Consider the following 9,947-nt stretch of genomic DNA (forward strand, 5'->3'; position numbering starts at 1 on the left):
CCCAACAAGGGATGGCAGCCACCGGCTCTGGCTCACCCCAGCCTCGGCGCTTACCATGGTGCTGATCGAAACCTATACGCTAGGAGTCACCCCCGGGGACAGTGACCACCCTTAACGCCAAGCCCAAGGAGTGACCCCTTCGCTTGATCCCCTTGAGCAGCCCAGTTAAATGCCTGGGATACCGGCCGATTGATACATTGGAGACCGGAATGTACCACCCGTCTAATGGGACGCCACGCACGGCCAACACGTGGGGTTTTTGGCTGTCCATGAGAAGCAAGAAGCAAACAGAGCGGCGACAGCTTCTCATGGAGAGCTCCCTCGCTTGCCGTCGAGGGAAGGAAGAAAAAGAAGACAGCAGAAGGCGCAGTGGAGAGTAAACATAAAGGGAGTAAAGATCCCTGGGTACCTCGGGATTGGGACACCCGTACTCACCTATAGTAGGTGAGCCCCTGAGGGGTTGGGCAAGTTCGAGTAAAGGCAGGATGTGCAGCCAAGCAGTTACAACATTTTAGGATTTCTGAAGTGCATGCTTTTGAATCATGTCCGATTTCAGCACATTTGGCACATCTAACATTACCTCGACAACTTTGTTGAGAATGGCCGAACCTCTGGCATTTAAAACAGCGCAGAGGGTTTGGAATGTATGGACGCACACTACAATGTAAATAACCAGCCCGTATTGCTTTTGGGAGGTCAGGAGTAGAAAAAGTGAGCACTACATGCTGCGTAGGCACCATGACACCATCTCGTTTGGTGTGGATGCGACGCGCTGCGATAACTTTATAGCAACTAAGTTCCTGCACAAGCTCGTGTTCTGTATTTGCTAAAAGGTCTTTTTCAGAAATTATACCACGAGAGTAGTTTAATGATTTGTGTGGAGATGTTTCTACGGGAAAATCGCCCAGCTTTTTAAGTTTCTTCATGATTGAAATTTGAGTTTTGTTGGCAGCTTCAATGAGAAGATCACCAGAACGAAGTTTTTTAACATCTTTGACTTCACCAATAACGGAAACAATTAATCTTTGTATAAGAAAAGGAGAAATAGAATGAAAGGTCTTAGGCGTGTGAACAATAATGAAACGAGTATCACAAGTAATTGGAAAAAACGAAGAAGGTTTGGAGGAAGAGTGAGTGAGTGAGTGAGTGAGTGAGTGAGTGAGTATTACACTAGCGCAAGATCCATTCTCTGGATAAACTGCGCCGCAACTAGGATTGGATTGGATTGTAGATTTTATTGGCACAAGAGCCTGAAAAGGCCATACTGCGCCATGCATATGGTCAAAAAGAAACAAAAGTATGAAAATCCTAACAGCCGTCAGTAAAAAAGGTTCAAAAATTCAATGATAAAACTCTGGATCAATTCAATGATGCGTCAGGCAAATATGGAGATTCAGATAAAATGGTAAAAACCAATTGCTTTCAAGAATTTAAAAATGTTTTCGTGAGGATTTTCTCCCAATAGCGTTCGCATGTTCAGAGACAAGGAGTTAAAAAAATGTAAACGGTGAGAATTAAAATCAGGACATTCTATTAAAATATGAATAACTGTTAAAATAACTTGGCATTTGGAGCAAAAAGGAGCTCGATCGCCTAAAAAAAGATATTTATGCGTTAAGCGAGTGTGACCAATGCGGAGTCGAGTCAGTTTGACATCGAGCTCACGCACTGGGAGACAAGGCCATGATTTAATAAAGGGTTTTATACAGTGTAATTTATTATTTGTCTGTTGGCTCCATGATTTTTCCCATAGTGAATAAATATGTTTTGTGAAAACATTCTTCGCGTCGGAAGAAGGTATTTCACGTTGCATGAACAAGGTGGCTGTTTTTGCAGCATTGTCCGCCAGTTCATTTCCCGCTATACCAACATGACCTGGAATCCAGCAGAATAATATTTCGTAACCTCTATTTTGGAGTGTCTTTAAAAGACACAAGATTTCCAAGGCAATTGGATGAATTCGAATGTGAAAATGGGAAAGTGTTTCTAAGGAACTCATGCTGTCGGTATAAATACAAAAATTGCGTTCGGAGCAGAGAGAAACTTTCTGTAAAGCATAAAAAATTGCCATCAACTCAGCAGATAGAACAGAAAAGGATGAATACAGAGTGTAACCGAATGTTTCCATGTGGAAAACAATACCACAACCAACATGGTCGTCCGCCTTGGAACCATCCGTGAAAATAGGCAAATACTTTGAATACTGACAGCGATGAGAACAAAAAAGTTTTTGAAAAATAACAGGGGCCGTTGTTGACTTTTCAAAACCATGAAAAGGGTTTATAAAGGAAAACCGAGGGATATCCCAAGGAGGAAATGAAAATAAATCAAGTGTCTGAATACTCATATCACGGAGTTCCGAATCATTTAGGAGTAATTTAACTCTCTCACAAAATGGAAGAATGTTAGAAGGTCGAGCCGTGTATAATCTCCGAAGGCGGATTGGAAGTATCAAGGAGTGTATAGGGTGTTTCGGGACAGACATCACTCGGAGGTAATAGTGTATAGATATTTTTTGGCGCCGTAAATTTAATGGCATTTGGTGAGAGACAATATAAAGACTTTCCACTGGTGAGGTACGAAATGCACCTGAACAAATTCTTAAAGCAGAATGGTGTATGGTATCCAATCTACGTAAAACAGAAGATCTTGCAGAACCATATACCATACAACCATAATCCATGCGTGCTAGAATAACTGATTCATAGATTCGAAGCAAAGATGTTCTGTCTGCTCCCCAAGAGGTTCTTGAAAGTACTTTGAGAATGTTCAATGATCTGTCACACTTCTTCCGCAGATATAAGACATGCGGAAGGAAAGTGAGCTTGCGATCAAATATTACTCCCAAATATTTTATTTCATTAACCACAGGTATTCCAGTATTTTGGATATGGATAATAGGGTCCAAATGGATTCCACGCTTCCTGCAAAAATGCACACATCGACTTTTCTCAGGAGAAATCACATGCCCGTTTTCATCGCACCAATCTACCAGTTTGTTAACTGCAACTTGCAGCTGGCGCTCTATTAAGCGCATATTGCTCCCTTGGCAAGATATCTGAAGGTCATCCACATATAATGTACCTTGGATAGATGGAGGTAAAACGTTAAGAATCTGACTAAAATGGACAATAAAAAGTGTAACACTGAGGATGCTTCCCTGTGGAACACCCTCAGCCTGAATAAAAGGGTTAGAATATAAATTACCAACCCGGACACGAAATGTGCTCAATGATAAAAAGTGTTTTAAAAACATGGGCAAGTTTCCTTTAAAGCCAAAATTTGCAAGTGTAGAGAGAATACCAAACCTCCAGGCGCGATCATACGCCTTTTCTAAATCGAAGAAGACAGAGACCAGATGATTTCGGCAAACAAATGCATTGCGAATTTCGGTTTCAAGTAGGACAATATTATCAAAAGTCGCTCGTCCTCTGCGAAAACCACTTTGCAGCAATGGTATGGATGCTTTTTTCTCTAATTCATATATCAGACGGGCATTAACCATGCGTTCAAGCGTCTTGCATAGGCAACTTGTGAGCGCAATAGGCCTATAGTGCAGAGGGTTAGAAGAGTCTTTGCTGGGTTTCAAGATTGGAATCACAACAGCTTCATGCCATTGTGATGGGAACTTCTGTTCAATCCAAATGCGATTAAATAGAATCAGCAGATTGGAAAGAGAAGTGGTAGACAAATGGCGAAGCATGCTATAAGTGATTCCATCAGGACCATTGCTGGTATCATGAGCCTTCTGTAAAGCTGCCAGTAGTTCGTGCAACCTAAATTCTGTATTGTAAGGAAGCGATTTCCGGGTGAAGAAACACAAAGACTTGCGTTCTACACGTTTCTTAATAGCTATAAATGAAGGCTTCTACGAATTAGTCGCTGAAACCTGTGCAAATGAATGTCCAAGAGTATTCGCGATATCTAAAGGAGAAGATACCAATCCGTTTTCAGTCTTCAGAACAGGAATGGAAAATTCTTGGTAAATTCCATTCGCTGCCTTGACCTTTCTCCAGAGTAGTTTCGGAGAAGTAAAGGCTGTGATAGAAGATATGAACTTAATCCAGGACTCTCTCTGACTTTGCCTACGGACACGACGAGCATTGGCTCTGGCACGTTTGAAAGCAAGTAAATTCTCTGTTGTGGGATATCTGCGGAAAATATTCCACCGCTTTTTTTGTTCTCGGCGACTGTCGCGGCAAGCCTCATTCCACCACGGTCTCGGGAATTTCCTCAAACGTGGGGAGCTTTTGGGGATGGTATTGTTCGCAGCGTCAATCAAACAGTCAACTACATTTTGTACTGCCTCTGTAATATTAGTTGTTCTGACCATATTCTCTGAAATTACTGCCTGTTGCATGAAAGCATTCCAATCAGCCCGCTGGAATAGGAAACGCGGGGGACAAGAAGTCGCGCCGCCTCTATCAGCATAGGAAACCATTAAGGGGAAGTGATCACTATCGTAGAGATCAGTCGCAACTGCAAAACTGAGCAACGGAAAGAGATCGGGAGAGCAAATAGCCAGATCCAGACTGTGAAACGTACGTGTGGGCTCATGGAAATAGGTTTTCTCATCATGATTAAGCAGACAGAGACAGTTATCAGAGATAAACTGTTCAATCTGTCTCCCACGAGAATTTGTATTTTCCGAGCCCCATAAAGTACTATGAGCATTAAAATCACCAAGTAGTACGAAAGGTTTGGGTAGTTGGTCCAATAAATTATTAAGTTCATGTTGGTTGATGATAGCATGTGGAGGCAAGTAAATGCTGCAAACTGTGATAAGGGTCCGTATATGGACTTGAACAGCCACAGCTTGTAAAGAAGTTTGCAAATTTAAATGTGAGCTCGGGTAAAGATTGGAGGTTAAGATGCAAACACCACCGGAAGGATTATTTCCAGTATTAGCATCTTTACGAGCACAGTTATATCCACGGATTTTCATGGGGATGTCGTGCTTCAGGAAAGTTTCCTGAAAAGCAAAACAAGCGGGATGAAACTGGTTAATAATTTGCTTAATACCAAAAAATTTGGACCGAAGGCCACGACAGTTCCAGGAAATGAAAGTTCCCATTAAGTAACAGAAGTATTGAGAATATTGGTGCGAGTCTTATCAAGAGTTGGCGAAACATCGCAACTCATTTGTAATTCATCCTCCTCGTCAGACGGATGAAGGGAAATGGAATCGGGACTTTTAGGTTTGCCAAAAATGGACGTTAAGTCCTTATGAGCATTACCTTGTGTCGCAAGTCCCAAAGCGACAGAATTTTGTGATGTCGATTTTTTCAACTTTGATCTGATGTCTTTTGGTGAGATTCCTCGTTTCGAAAGCTTAAGTTTAAGTGATTTTTGAGAGTTAGAATTCATTTTAGGTCTAGACGATTTGCTAGTTACAGGAGTCGTGTTTGTTTCATTTTCAATTTCAGAATCGGATGACTTTTCAGTATTTTTCGGTTGAGGAGCATATTTTGCACAATTTGTGCAGGAACAATTTACACAGAAGGTTGTTTTAACTATGGAAGCATAGCTCAATCCAGGTTTTGGTGTCTGATTTAAAAATTTTTTCCGAGCTTCAGGATAGCTGATGTCTTCTTTAAATTTAATAGAGGTAATTTCTTTTTCTACTTTCCATCGTTCACAGGACCGAGAGAAAGATGCATGATTCTCACCGCAATTTACACATTTTTCTTCAGCGTTACATTGCTGGCTGTCGTGGCCTTTTTCAGCACAGCGGGCGCATGTTAATGTCCCGCGGCAGTTAGCCCTGGAGTGGCCAAAACGCTGGCATTGAAAACATCTTAGCGGATTAGGGATGTACTGGCGGACAGGCAATTTTATATATCCTGCATAAAGGTATTCAGGTATTTTTGGTCTATGAAAGGTCATTACGTAATGTTTGGTGGGTAGGAGTTGTCCATCCCGCCGAATGGTGATCTGGCGTACATGAGTTACTCCTTGGGGTTTCAGTTCCTCGGAGATCTCCTCTAGAGGAACGTTAAATAATTCCCCACACGTTATTACTCCTTTGGAGAAATTTAGGGATGTATGAGAGCTGACAGTAACGGGAAAGGTGGCTAAGGCTTTAAGTTTCATAACTTGTTGTGCTTGTTTTTTGGAATTGACCTGTACCAGCAAGTCACCAGAACGCATCTTCCGGATAGAAGATACCTCACCAATGGTTGCTGTAATGGCTTTCTGTACGAGGAATGGTGATATAGAATTAAATGTATCATTCTTTTCAGAAACACGTTTGATAACAAAGTAACGGTCAAAATGTGGAAAATTACTTTTGAGATTGAGTTCTTTGTGATGCCCACTGAAGGGAGATTTTCGGGAGGAGCCCATGCGATATCGAATAAGATTCGGGTCCGACGGCACCGCCCACCACGGAGCCCAACAAGGGAAGGCAGCCACCGGCTCTGGCCATTCCCAGCCTCGGCACTTACCTTAGTGCTGGCCGGTACCTATACGCTCGGAGTTACCCCCGGGGACAGTGACCACCCTTAACGCCAAGCCCAAGGAGTAACCCCTTCGCTTGATCCCTAGCAAACTAACCACTTAGGTGGTTAGCGACCAGCCGATTGATGCACAGGGGACCACAGTACACCACCCGTCTTTCAAATGGGTCGCCACGCACGGCAAACACGTGGGGTTTTGGCTGTCCATGAGAAGCAAGAAGCAAACAGAGCGGCGACAGCTTCTCATGGAGAGCTCCCTCGCTTGCCGTCGAGGGAAGGAAAAAATTAAGCAGATAGCAGAAGGCGTAGGGGAGTGGAAACATAAAGGGAGTATAGATCCCTGGGTACCTCGGGATTGGGACACCCGTACTCACCTAAAGAAGGTGAGCCCCTGAGGGGGTGCGCCGCAACTAGATGAAAGCTTTAGCGTTACATCTTAAAACTATGTATAAAATATTTACAATCCGATATTAAAAACAACTATAAATTAGGAATAATGATAAGAAGGTATCAACATTTCAAATTTCTTTGATAAAACCAGCTTCTTTTAAATAAAGGAAAATATTAAAATGTGGTTTACGTCCAATTAAAAGGGGAAGACAAGGAACAACTGTATTAAAATACTTAAGACGCAATGAGTCCAGTGTCTGACATTCAATCAATATATGTCGGATAGTTAAACTATCACCACAACGACTACAAGTTGGTGGTGGTTGCTTCAAAAGTATATATTTATGAGTTATGCGAGAGTGTCCAATGCGTAATCTTGTAAGAATAACATCGCATCGACGATTTAGGGAGGAACACCAAAGATCAATAAAAGGTTTAACTGTGTGTAGTTTGTTTTCTGTCTCGAGATTCCACTGGTTTTGCCAATTTTGGAATAACCATTTACGAATGGAAGAACGTACGTCAGCATAAGGAATGGCTTGTTTGTAGGATTCGTTTGCTGATTTTGCAGCAATATCTACTATTTCATTCCCTTGGATACCTACATGGGAAGGAATCCAACAGAAAAGAATTTCAAAACCATTTTGACATAATTCCTTTAGCAAAATCCTGATATCAGAAATATATGCATGATTGTGCGTCTTTTCAATAAGGGCTTGAAGGGCACTCCAAGAATCGGAATAAATGATCACCTTTCTAAACTTATTCTTAGCAATATATTGTATGGCACGATATATAGCTGTGACCTCCGAGGTAAAAACTGAAGTAAAATCGTGCAATTTCTGACCTACAACTACACTCTCACAAGCAAAAGCATAACCAACATGAGATTCGGCTTTGGAACCATCCGTGTATACAGGAATGTAATCACTATACATAAGTCTGTGAGCAGAAAAAAGTGCTCTAAAAATGAAATCAGGAGTATAGGACTTAAGAAATTTTCGAAATGGATGAAGCAAAACAACATCAAATTGACACCAAGGTGGTACACTAAAAGGACTTTCGTCATGAATTTCAATATTATGGTAACTTTCTGGTAAGAACTTCAAAATACGTGATCCCAGAGGGGGTATACAGGATCTACGGACGTTGAATAGTGGAGATTGACTACAATTTAAAAACATTCTCCTTAAAGGATGAGATCGGTTAGATAAAACACGGAAATAGTAGCAGGCGGACAACATGTTTCGTCTAAAAGACAACGAAGGTTCACATGTTTCAACATATAGACTGCTAATCGGGGATGTTCTAAATGCACCGCAGCATACACGCAGATCTTGATGATGAACGTAATTAAGCCGAGATAAATAAGAATTTCGAGCCGAACCATAAACACAACAGCCGTAATCCAATTTGGAGCGAATAACGCTTCGATATACTTTCAACAAACTAGTGCGATCAGCACCCCAAGCAGTATTTGACAAAACACGAAGGATATTCATCGATCGCAGACATCTGTTCCGTAAATCCATTATATGGGGGAGGAAAGTCAAACGTTTGTCGAATATAACACCTAGGAATGTATGTTGGTCGCATATAGTCAGAGGATTACCGTTCAGTGTTAATTCAGGATCTGGATGTAGTGGCCTTCTACAAAAATGCATACATACAGTTTTTTCAGGAGAAAATGTGAACCCATTGCTTTCAGACCAGGCTACCATGTTGTTAATTGCAATTTGTAATTGCCGTTCTATAAAACGCATATCCCTAGCAGAACAGGAGATCTGCAGGTCGTCAACATAGATGTTTTTATGTACAGTGGATGGAATGACGGATAGAATTTGGTTGATTTTTATAATAAACAGAGTCACGCTCAATACGCTGCCCTGCGGTACTCCCTCTTCTTGGCAATGCGCTTTAGAGAGAGTATTCCCCAAACGGACTCTAAATATCCTATGTGCTAAAAAGTTTTTAATAAAAATAGGTAAATTTCCACGAAAGTTAAAATTAAACAAATCCTTTAAAATTCCAAATCTCCACGCTCTATCGTAAGCTTTTTCAATGTCAAAAAAGACAGACACCAAGTGGTTTCTCCGTACAAAAGTATTTCTTATATCTGTCTCCAAAGCTACAAGATTATCAATAGTGGAGCGTCGCTTCCGGAAACCACTTTGGAAAGCGGATATAAATTCATTTTCCTCTAACACGTGTATCAAGCGTGCATTCACCATTTTCTCAAGAAGTTTGCTCAGACAGCTAGTCAACGCAATAGGCCTGTAATTCATGGGGTTTTGAGGATCTTTATTAGGTTTTGCTATAGGGATTACAATCGCGTTATTCCACTGAATAGGGAAAACATGCTCCCTCCAGATTCTATTAAACATATACAGGATATTTAAGAAAGCATCATGAGAAAGGTGTTTAAGCATAGCATACGTGATTCCATCCGGGCCAGGAGCTGTTTCTTTTGTATTTGATAAAGCATGCTGTAGCTCGGAAAGGGTAAAATCCGAATTATACGGTAGAAATTTATTTGTATTAAAGCGTAGAGTGGTTCGTTCTGATTTACGTTTAATTGAAAGGAAGTTCTCAGTATAATTATTAGAATTGCAAACGGATGCAAAAGATTCTGCAAGAGCATTCGCCATTTCTTGCAAGCTGGTAATTTCTCTGCTGTTTATTTTTAAACAGGAAAGAGAGACTTCAGGGTATATCCCACAAGCTTTCTTGACTCTGATCCACATTTCTTTCGCCGAGACAGAAGACTTAATACTGGATACGAAATTCACCCAACAATCTTTCTGACTACGTCTTCTAATTAGTCGCGCATTACTTTTTGATTCATTATAAGCTTTGAGGTTTCTTGTTGTTGGTTGTCTGAATTTATTCCATGCTCTTTTTTCTCTTTGCCTAGCTTTAGTGCATTCTTGGTTCCACCATGGCTTCCGGTATTTTGGAAAGCAGTTTCCAGATTTTGGAATGGCTGCATCTGCTGCTTCTATTAATGTGTCAGTAATTAGGTGAACTACATCATTTATATCCTCAACCGTTACCATTGCTTTTGTAATATCTGCTAAAACAGAAAAGGACGACCAGTCA

The sequence above is a fragment of the Argiope bruennichi genome, chromosome 6 (genome assembly GCF_947563725.1).
Source record: "Argiope bruennichi chromosome 6, qqArgBrue1.1, whole genome shotgun sequence".
Lineage (NCBI taxonomy): Eukaryota > Metazoa > Arthropoda > Arachnida > Araneae > Araneidae > Argiope > Argiope bruennichi.